The following is a 12,190-nucleotide window of genomic DNA, read 5'->3' on the forward strand; positions in this document are numbered from 1 at the left end:
TCACACTTTGTGCATGCCCTTCATTCTTTACATGTCTCATGACACCTAAGCACACTTAGTGAAGAATCTTGGACATGATCTTGGATTAGTTGGCTGAACCATAGCTAAAATTCACTAATCATAATTAGTGAAATTTTGGCTCCAAAATTTGGCTCCACAAATTCAATTTCAAATTCAAGTAAAATTTGAATAGAAATTCAAATTTTCCTCCAATTTTGTGTGACACTTATGTTATAAACAGAGGTCATGTGTGTGCATTTTTTCAACTTTGATCATTTGAGAATTACACTTCAAAGTTCAGACCTTATTTGAGGCACAAAATTTCGTGCTCCTTCTCTCTCTCTCCCTCCACTCATCTTCTCATGCCTTGAAGCTCTTATCCATGGCTTCTTATTATGGTGAGCTTCTTCTTGACTCATTTTCTCCATGAAGTTGTGTCTCCAATCATCTTTCTTCCTTCTCCATTCCATTGTAATTCATCTTCAAGAAATAAAGGACTTCATTGATGAAGAAGATCCAAGACCTACAACCTCCACATGGAGCTACATCAGAACTATTCACAGTGTTACAGTTTAAATCATCCAAACAATAGAAACCAATATCACCCCATCGTTTAAATCCAGACAAAGATAAAAGGACTTCATATCTAGTGTATAGAGGTAGAGGGGTGGATCGCCTAACTTACGTTAGTATAATTTGATCCATATTTTAGATTTATATGAGTGATACAAATATAGATCATTATATTATATTTGAAGTTCGAGATTAAAATAAAAACACACAAATTATTTTAAAAAGCTTATGTTACTTTTGAAGTAAATAGATTATTTTCATATCAAATAAAGCGTACTTATTATAAAATTTATAGCAAAGATATATTTGTACATATAAATTAAAATTATATATATTTTTACATGTGTTTGAAAATTAGTTCATACTTTTGTAAAAAAATGTTTATAACAAATTTAAAATAAAAATTTATATATGATTGATTATTATATTATTTAATATATATTTTACTAACATATATCATATTATTAAATATTATATTTATTATGGAAAATAAATTTATTAGAATTAATAAATGTTCATAATAAGTGACTAAGAGTTAGTAAACCTTACATTAGTTTTTTTTTTAACTTTCACACTTATATTTTAAGACAAACATTTTAATAAGACACATATTTTGTATTTTAAGAAAATAAAATTATAAATCAGGAAAAAATATGTGTGTGTTATTACTGTAGAACAAACATTATATTGATTTGAGTAAAAATGAGCTCAAATTTTTGAAACAAATTCTCAAGTTTGAGTCTTATGAATAAAAAGTTATTGTTGAAATAGAAAATCCTTCTAAAATTGGTAATAAAAAATTACAATTAAATAAAAATTAATTATTATGTAATTGAATACCTATATATAATATAAAATTCACTATAAAAGTTTATTTACTATAAACTCTCCCTTCATCTTTATATATATACTCTTTCAACCAATTCATATCCTTAAAGAAAATTGGTTAATTTAATAAATAACATTAAATTTGTCAATAATTTGTATTGTTCTTCCAAAATTATCCTTCATAATTAATTTTAAGATTAATAAGGTTCTCTTTCTACAATAATTGTATCTGACCTAATTATTACTCATCTTCTTCAATCTTAATAAGAAAGAGAATAAGTTTTTCTCACAAATTAAAAACAAAAATAAATGAGGAGAAAGAAATTGTTTTTTTAAATCACAATTAACTGGATAATCATAGTAAGTGAAAAGTAAATAATTAATAGGGTTTAACATGTAAAAAGTTGAACATGTTAGAAAAATTGAATGATAAATAATAGTTAATATAAGATATTTTAAATGTTAGTCATTTTGAAATGGAGAGAGTAATTTCAAACATTTATTATATTTTGGCTAAAAATTATTAATTAATGAAGGATATTTGAGAGAGAAAAAATAATTAATGAAAGAAACACACACTAAAATTGGGTAGTTCATAAAAAAACTAAAATAGCATTTATATATTATTATGATATTAAATTTGAATACAAATATTAATATAATATTAAATATTATTAATGTAGCCTTTATATAAATATATAAATAAATAATATTTTAATTTACAAAATATTAGTTATTAAATACACTTGATGTAGAATTAAATTTAATAATATTATTAACAATTATATTTATGAAAAATTCTTCAACGCACCTAATAACATCATTAAATATTTAGTTTGATAATAACATTAAATATTATGAAAAATTATAATAATATCATTAAATATTATATCATTATTTATTATTTAATACAAATAATATTACATTATTTCTTAAAATTAATTGTCATACCCTAATTTCGTCTGGGGACCATCTGTCTGATAGCATGCGACCCTCGCTTGATCGCTTCGAGGTACTTAACACCCATCGTTAGGCAATCCGTGGAGTTCTGCGACATGCCGGAAGTCGAAGGGAAGCATTGTTGCGCAATCCGTAAAGTTCTGCAACATTCCAGAAGTCAAAGAAGGGGTTGTTGCATAGTCTGTAAAGTTTCGTAACATTACGGAAGGAAATCAAGTATCGTTACATAATTCGCAAAGTTTCACAACGTTACGTAAAAAGATTCAGAAAAAAAAAAGCAAAGGGGGTGTATTTAGTAAACAGGGGTGTGCAAATAGCAATCAGGCCCACTTGGGCCTTCCAGGATGTTCCAACAGAAGGCGGTGCCTTCTGGTGGAAGCAACCCAACTCGCTTGGGCGAGCTGGGCGGCAACCACCTCCCTCTTTTCCCCTATAAATAGGGGAAGGAGGGCAAAACAAATTCGTTCAACCCTCCTGGTATCTGAGATTCACTTAAAATTAGAGAGAAAAATTGTTTTCGTGAAGAAAATCCAAGTCGAGGCGCTTCCGTAACGCTTCTGAGACGTTTTCATGGGCGATTTTGCGAAGGTTTTCCACCGTTCTTCATTGTTCTTCATTCGTTCTTCGGTCTTCAACCGGTATGTTCCCAAAATCGAACCTTTCAATTCATTCTATGTGCCCTTAGTGGTCCCCACTTGTTTCGCGTGCTTTTATTTTTATTTAGTTTGCTTTCTGTACCCCCTTTTGACGTGCTTTAATAACTTATTTAAGTTGTTTTCTCGCCTAATCAAAAATAAAATAAATTACCACTGATCATTTTAGTTGTAATATCTTTTAATCTCTATTAGAATAAAATCCGACCGATCTTTCACGCCGTCATTACGTTTAAAACCAAAAGGGGGCAAAATAATAATAAAATAATCAAAAATATCTTTCGAATAAAATAATAAAAAAAATCAATCGAACGTTTTTCTTTTGGGATTTTTCTTAATTGAGATGACTAATAACCAAAGTGAAACTAAGGCTAAAATTAACTCACAAATCAAGCTTTGTCATCAAAAACCACCTAAAAACCATTTTAGGGTCCAACGCCTTGAATGGTCCTCTTCGTTTTTATTTGGTTAAAAATAGACTTTTGAAAGCCTAAAGCCAACGCATAACTTTGTCACTACTTTCAAGAAACCAAGAGATCATTAATGGTCCAATGCCTTAATGTTTTCTCCCCTTTCAAAAAGAATCAAAAGATCGTTTAAATGGTCAAAACGCCTTAAAATGACCTTTTGTTTGGTCAAAATATATCTTGCAAAAAAAGGATAAAAACAAATTAACCAACGTTCAGTTCTCAAAGAACTACGTAGGTCTGATTTCCTGATCACAATTGAGGAATACGTAGGAGCAAGGGAAACACCCTTGTCGACCACAAAAGGATAAAAAATACAAAAGGCACAAAAAGACATAAAAATGTAAAAGGGAACATAAAACAATTTGAAGTCATATTTGCACACTTGATTAAAAGTTGTCGTCCCTTGTGATGGACGCGTGGGGTGCTAATACCTTCCCCATGCGTAAATATAACTCCCGAACCTTTCACTCAAAGTTCGTAGACCACACCTTTCTAGTTTTTCCGACATTTTCCTCGAATAAACGTTGGTGGTGACTCCGTGCATTTTCCTTTCTTAGAAGACGCACCCGCGAGCCCCGCGTCGCCCTCCCGCCGATGGGTAGGTTGCGACAGTTGGCGACTCCACTGGGGATTGTTTTTAGAGAGTTAGGCCAATCAATCAGTGTACTTTCCTTACCATGACTTCCCTTTTGTTCTTTTTCTTTGTCTTTTTTATTATGTTCTTGTATATATAAACTCTGTGATGCTTTTAGTGTGTTTTTAAAATGTATGCATGAGATAAATATTTATTCATTTGATGCACATAAACACCAACACTATTTGCACACACGGTGAGTTGAATAGGGGCCCTATACCCGGGTCCATGGGAACATAAGGAGTGGAGGTGAATTTGTGGTCATGCTAGGTCTCCGACTTGCTTGATAACAGTGAACCCTCATCTAGAGTTTTTCTCTTTGATAACATATTGTTGCTAGTAGTCCCTACTGCCGCAATATGTTCTTCGAAGGGGATGATACCTCTAGAGACCGTCAAGAGAGATATGACTACCTTGGGAATTATCACTAAAAGCCTTTTAGTTCCTCCCGTTTAGGTCCCTAAAATAGGGGCACGAAGCGAACACGCTGCGTGCCTTTTAAACACTGCCATGCATATAACCTAAATGTCATGTATGCCTTTGTTGTATGATTATTTGTGGATATTTCCATACTGTGTACATCCCTGTGTTATGCTTTTGCGCGTCTGCATCATGTCGTGATGCACGCGTTGTATGTTGTTCTCATCTTTTGTCATGGGAAGTCGGAAGATCCATATCACCTTCTTAACTACACACATGGGGCACTACACCCCCAAATGTATAAGTAAGAAGAAATGATTTTCGGGCTCTCCTGTCCATAAATGCATTCATATCATGCATCGCATTAGCATCTCTTCATGGCCTCATAATGAACATATCGTTCCTGCATTTGTCCGTTATCATATTCCAGCATCACACTTTGCATGAGTCGTTGCATCATCATGCATATGCGTTCAACATACTTTTTGTTCTACAAACTGCATACCTTTTGTTTTCATGTTTGCTCATGCATGATCCTTGCATTTTCCTCTGCAAAATGAAAACAAAAAAAGGAAGCATGAAAATTCATGATGCATTCTTAGTTGCATGTGTTAGGTACCATGAGCCAACCATGTTGGGATCATAAACCCATTTCTAAAAAAAAGAAAAAAGCAAAACAAAATTATTGAACATGGTACCTAATGCATGGCTTACTAAGAAAAGATGTTTCTTCGGGCATCTCAATCCCATAAATTACATTTTCCATGCATAGCATACGTATTCCCGAGTCTTTCATCTCTATGAAATGTTGTCGAAGTATTGGCAATTGAAATTGCCATTCCTTGGGTTATGGGGTTGAACCAAGCTCATGCTTTTATGAAAAAGGCTCATCAAGTCAAGTTGAAGTATAGAAGTAACCGTCTTGCAAAAATTAGGGCAAAAGATGAATCGAGTTACATTGCTGCTTCGTCTACTTCCAAACACATTTAGGATTGTTGATGTCCTTGTTACTTCCAGTTTCACCTTGACAAAGATGTCATGGACCAGGTTGAAAATCTAAATGGATTCAACCCCATATCCTGCATAAAAATTCGCAATACTTCAACTGTGCATCATTCGCATACATCCATGTTTTTCATTGGTTGCATTGCTCATCGCATTCTTTCCTTGAAAAATAAAATAAAATAAACTTAATCATTATTATCAAAAAGAAAAGAACACGCTTTACGGCACCCTTACCGAACTCGTGCTAGAGCTAGAGTAATGGGTGAAGCAGAGGAGGTGCAAGAGCATATGAAGGTCGACATGGAGGCCATGAAAGAGCAAATGGCCACAATGAGGGAGGCCATGATGAGCATGAAGAAGATAATGGAAGCCAATGCGGTTGCAGTTGCCGCTACCAGCGTTGTTGCTAAGGTGAACCCGATGCCCCCATCTGATCTCGACCAAATGAATCATCCAACCTCAGCTATGGTAGGCAAAGATTTGGGAAGTACGAGTGGCCCCTATTATGTGCAAATTCAAAACAAGCACGCATTCCCACCATATGGCTTGCCTCCCAACTATACACCACTCAAAGTGGCGTACACTCCAAATGAAAATGTCAATAACTCCACTCCTATACTCATTGAGAGCCAACAACCTCAATCTAATCATGCACATGTCTCTCGGCCCATGGGGGAGACACATGAAATGCCCCACCACAATCTAGCCGACTTCGAGCCTTGCCTCGAATATGCCATTGAAGGGCAAGCAGTTGGTGGTATACCCCTGCAAAACACTTTGGAGGGCCCTCAATTTCGCCCCCAACCACAACCCTCACATTCCACAACGGTTAAAAACCCTCATGCTATGGCAGAAATGGGAGAAGTTGGATCATCTAGAGGAAAGACTCAAGGCCATTGAAGGAGGCGAAGATTATGCCTTTGCTAACCTAGAAGAGTTGTTCCTAATACCCAATATCATCACCCCTCCCAAGTTCAAGGTGTCGGACTTTGACACGTACAAGGGGACTACTTGCCCCATGAACCATCTAAAGATGTATTGTCGGAAGATGGGGGCATACACAAAAGATGAGGAACTGCTGATACATTTCTTTCAAGAAAGTCTTACTGGGGTAGCTGTTACCTGGTACACTAACTTGGAACCTTCTCGAGTCCATTCTTGGAAGGACCTAATGGTTGCCTTCATTAGGCAGTGCCAGTACAATTTTGATATGGCTTTGGATAAGATGCAACTACAGAACATGTGCAAAAAAGGGCATGAATCTTTCAAAGAATACGCCCAAAGGTGGAGAGACCTGGCAGCTCAAGTGGTTCCCTCAATGACGGAGGAAGAAATGATAACAATGATAGTAGACATATTACCAGTGTTCTATTATGAAAAATGGTGGGTTACACACCTTCAAGCTTTCCGGATTTGGTCTTTGCTAAATGATCGAAGTGGGTCTGAAAAGAGGCAAATCTGATCATCATGCTTTGATAAATGCAAAAAAAAACTGGGGCAAATGAAGAGGGTGAGAATGAGGGAGAAACCCATGCTATGACTACCATTCCTATACGGCCAAACTTCCCACCAGCCCAACAATGTTATTACTCAGCCAATAACAACCCTTCTCCTTACCCACCACCCAGTTATCCACAAAGGCCATCCCTAAATCAACAACAAAACCCACCTACCACACAACCAATGCTAAGCACCACCTTTAGCAAAAACCAAAACACCAACCAAGGAAGGAATTTTGCAGCAAAAAGCCTGTAGAATTCACCCCAATTTCAGTGTCCTATGCTAACTTGCTCCCATATCTACTTGATAATGCAATGGTAGCCATAACCCCTGCTAGGTTTCCTCAACCTCCATTTCTCTGAGGATACAACTCGAACGCAACATGTGCATATCATGGAGGAGTTCTGAGGCATTCCATTGAGCACTGTATGACCTCGAAGCATAAGGTGCAAAGTCTAATTGATGCGGGCTGGCTGAAATTTGAGGAGAATCGCTTGTGAATCCTAACATTGACAAGCGACACCACACATGGGGCAATTTTCAAAGATGTTGTTAGATCTCTCTAATGACTCATAAGGATTTTCAAGTTTATGCCATTATTGCAAACCATAGTTACAATGCTAAATAAAATGGATAAATTTGACATCTTTGTCCCTCATCCTCTCGCAATTACATCTTTGCTTCCACTGGAATGTGGGTGTAAGCCATTGGTTTGTTTGCTCAAGCGACATGCGCTCCGGAGTTTGGACTTTCAAGACCGTTCAATCAGAAATTACTTGTGCTACACATTTGGTGAGGGTGTCGTAAAATGACGAGTAAAGCAAAAAAAAGTTCAAAATGAAAAAGAAAAAAGCATTTGATTGACTGTGTTTTCAAGTAAAAATATAGACATTCATGTGAGCTCATTTTATCATTCTTGAAAGTTTGTCTTTTTGAGAGAGAAGTGAGTTATCAAGAATAGGAGTCATTTGACTTAATCTGCCAATTGAAAAATCCATCAACTGTTTCTCGTCCTTGAAAGTCCTTTTTGAGAATCAATCGCTTCTTTCGTTCTTCCTTGCTACAAGGTTGTGAAAACAAGACAACGATTGATACCTCAAAGCCCTACACTGGGGCAATGAAAGGCACCATGCATAAACCTTAAGTGAACCTAGGGGTAGATCAGAAGTTCTCACCCAATAGGTTCCCTACTACAAGATCATGATGAAAGACAACGATTGGTACCTCAAAGCCCTACACTGGGGCAATGAAAGGCACCATTCATAAACCTCGAGTGAACCTAGGAGCAGATTAGAAGTTCTCACCCAATAGGTTCCCTGCTACAAGGTCATGACAAAAGACAATGATTGGTACCTCAAAGCCTTACACTGGGGCAATGAGGGCCACCGTGCATGAGCCTCAAGCGAACCTAGGGGCAGATCAAAAGTTCTCATCCATCTATGTTTTTTAAACAAAAAAAAAGGGGACAAACCCTGGGATTTCAATGGATTGATTAAACATCAAATGTAACATCCTGGAAATTTCTATCCGGAATTTTTGGAAACGATGTATTTTGAATGATTATATATATATATATATATATATATATATATATATAAGTATTATTCAGTGTATATGCATATATGTTCTTGGTAGAAATAGGAGTAGTGGGGGCAAGATATGCGGGTTAGGCTAATTAAGGAAGAGAAATCCATAACTGGGAGGTTATGGGTTAATTCCTAATTAATTAGCTAAAAATCATTGTTTTGCGTGCGACTTAGAATTTAATGAAACCAACCTCTGAACCACGTTCGGGGTTTTATTCTGAGCGTTTTGATATATATATTGCTTGCTTTCGAAAACTGGCCCCGACGGACGCAGAGAAACGCGAGGAACTGGAACCAGAGAAACGGCACGCAAACCGAGGCAGGATTTTAGCGTTTCAAAGGTCAGATTTTTCTCACTTTTGTGGCTGAGTATGGGTCACAGTCAAAAAGAGAAAGTGGGCCCTTTTTGCTCCACTCAAATAGGGACATGTGGCAGAGCTTGAATAAAATAATAGAAAAAGAGAAAACCCTTTTTATTTTAAAACCAAAAAGCTTTTCTCTCTCCTCACTCAGCCAAAGCAGAAATTCAGAAGCCTTTTCTCTCCCTCTCTCACGTAGCTTTCTTCTTCTTCATTCACCATTGAAGCTCCACACAAAGCTTCAACCTTTGGTGCCCATTTCTGCTCCAAATCGTGAAAGGAGGACATTTTCGAGGTCGTGAAGTGCGTGGCTACGAGTGGGACTTCGAAAATTCAGGTTTGGGTGGACTTCTTTCTCCTTTGATTTTCGTGGGTATGGGGTTTGGGGAGATATGATGGGTAGTCTTGCTAGGTTTCTGCTGTGTGATGATTATTTGTGAAGACATTTGCTGAAAACTTGTTGAAATTGCCATGTTTGGATGAGTTAAACATACCCATTCTGTTTTAGGGTTTTGTGATGATGTTTGTGATGTTGTATGCTGAAAAATTGCTCATGGAAAACTGTTAGAGATGAAATGTAGAGTTAACCTAGGGTTGGAAAGTGAGAATGTGATGTTATGAGTGGAAAAAGAGTGAGGCTTTGAGAGTTGGAAGGCTAAGTCTGAATTTTGCGGTAAATGGAGGTTAAAGTGAGTTAATACTAGCTTGAAATTTCATTTAGGACTTGGGAGAAAGCTTGGACTGTGCTAGAGAAAAAAAAAACAAATGATCAAAGTGAATAAATAGCCATTTCTAGGGCAAGAATTGGGTGTTGAAGAGTCAAATTTTGATTCGGTGGAAATTTAGGTGTAAATCCAGTTTGAGCAAGTTTAGATTGATGTTATAGACTTGTGTGAGGTGAGAGTTTGCTTCAAATTTACCTCATTCTAAATTTCACTTTTCAAACCTAGAAAACCCATTGAATGGAGGGGTGTTGGACACCTAGATTCTGTGTTGTTGTGCTTTAAAGCTTGGCTTTGGTTTAGACATGATTTGGGACTTGTAGGAATTGATTTGGGCAAGATTGGATGAGAGAAAGGGTGATTTTCGAAATCTGCACTTATGCAGAATTTTGCTGTCAAAATAGGTGCAGCAGGATTTTGGCTTTGTGCAGAAAAATGCTTGTGTGTGGTTGGCTGTGGAAAGTCTAGTGCAGAATGAGTTCTGGATGTTTGCTAGTAGATCCCAACGGTCACAATGTAGGTTCATGTACTATAGACTTCCAGTAAAATTTTGGAGTCGATCCAACGGTTAACGAATTGGATCGAAGGAATTGTTACTGGGGTCTTTAAGTGAGAAAAGCTGTGATTTGGTTGGTGTTTTGGCAGAGTTTTCTGCCTTTGCTCTGTTTTGCTTGGCTGTGATAGCTTGTGCGGTTTGAATGTTGTTTTGCTTGGATGTTGTGGAAGCTTGAGAGGATTGATGGGGACCCGGTGTTGAGAGAAACGAGGATAGGGGCTACGTGGGAGTACGTGAGCTCAGATGGAGGTGGGCAACAGGGGATGGTGGGTTTATGCGCGCTTTGTGGATGTGGAAAACTTGTTGTGCACCATCGCCCGACCGCCACCTAGTACCACATGTGATGGGTACCCCATAATCCTACAAGCTTGAGATGAGGAAGTGTAGAAGGGTGAAACTTCCTGCTTTTATTGTTGACCACAGAGTGGTACCGGGAGATATGTCGCGGGGGTCAGGAGACCTTGGGGACGTCAGGTGGGGTGCTATTGCCCAAAACCAAGCTTGACCAATCCCAACCCAACCCGGGCATAGTCGGTCAGTGAGAACCTGTGATGTACCTAAGCAGGCGAGCTCCTGGCAGTCAACAGATAAAAGGAACAAAGACCACAAAGCAAGGAGGCTTGTGGTGGCTGGCCAGCTGTGAAATTTTGTGTGATATGTGGGTTATGGCCTCTGGTAATCGATTACCAAGGGTGGGTAATCGATTACAAGGCTTAAAAATGAAGACAGGAGGCTAAGATGGTCTCTGGTAATCGATTACCAAGGGGTGTAATCGATTACCAGGCTTGAAAACGAAGTCAGGAAACTAAGGGAGCCTCTGGTAATCGATTACCAGCCTGTGTAATCGATTACACAGAGGGATGGGTCACTGGTAATCGATTACCAGGTATGTGTAATCAATTACACAGTGCATTTTTGCATATTTCATGTCCTGAGGCTGTGTAATTCAAGTTTAGCCTCTGGTAATCGATTACCAAGGCTGTGTAATCGATTACCAGAGATGAAAAGCCTTAAGATACCCTTTTTACTTGCATGTAATGGTTATGAGAAGCGTTGTGTTGCGGCATAGTTAGATTCTTGTGAAAGAGTCTACCCCTTTCTTTTCTTCCTTGTAGATCGTGATGGCGGCGCAGCTAATCCGTGATCGAGTAGAGATGGAGTGCCTAGAGGGAGCTTGGGAGACCCTTGAAGGCAACACGAGGTGCTGATTTCGAGGCACGATTCGATTCACGGCTACTTCATTGGTGCATCCAGATGAACCGGCGCGTACGCTTCAGCGCACTGTAGAGTGGACAGTTCCATGGATTAGTTTTATATACTTTTTGAGGGTGGGTGTATCTAGGACTGACTGTTAGGTTTACTCTTTTGTTTTTGTATGGGTAGACCTGATGTATAGGAATTTGATGATTGTATACATGTGGCTGAAGCCACCACTATGGACACCTTTGCTCTGGATGACACTATGTATTTTGTAAAACTCCCATATTTTGGACAGCTTTAAATGATGAATGCATTAGCAACTTTATTTGTAAAGGAGTTTATCGACTGTATTTTATTCTTTTATTTTCACGTGACGACCTAAAGTAATGGCTGGTACATTCTTCCTTTTGAAACAACAAAATAGTTTAGAGATTATGAGCGGTAAGAAAGAAATGACTCCGAATAGAGTTGTGAACCGGCCATTCAGGACTTTATAGTGAGGATTTTCCTTCTAAACCTTGTTTTGGTGAAAAGAGAAAGAAATGAAAAAGAAAAAGAAAAAAAAAATTTACCATGGTTTTTGTTAATTAAATCATTACTATTAAACCAGTCATTATTTTGGGGACGCCACATCAAACGGCTCCATTGTCGTCACTCCAAAATGGTCAAGTGACTAAATCAAACAGAACATACACTCTGAGGGAGTTCCCGGAGAGATTTGCAA

The sequence above is a fragment of the Glycine soja genome, chromosome 3 (assembly GCF_004193775.1).
Source record: "Glycine soja cultivar W05 chromosome 3, ASM419377v2, whole genome shotgun sequence".
Taxonomy (NCBI): Eukaryota; Viridiplantae; Streptophyta; class Magnoliopsida; order Fabales; family Fabaceae; genus Glycine; species Glycine soja.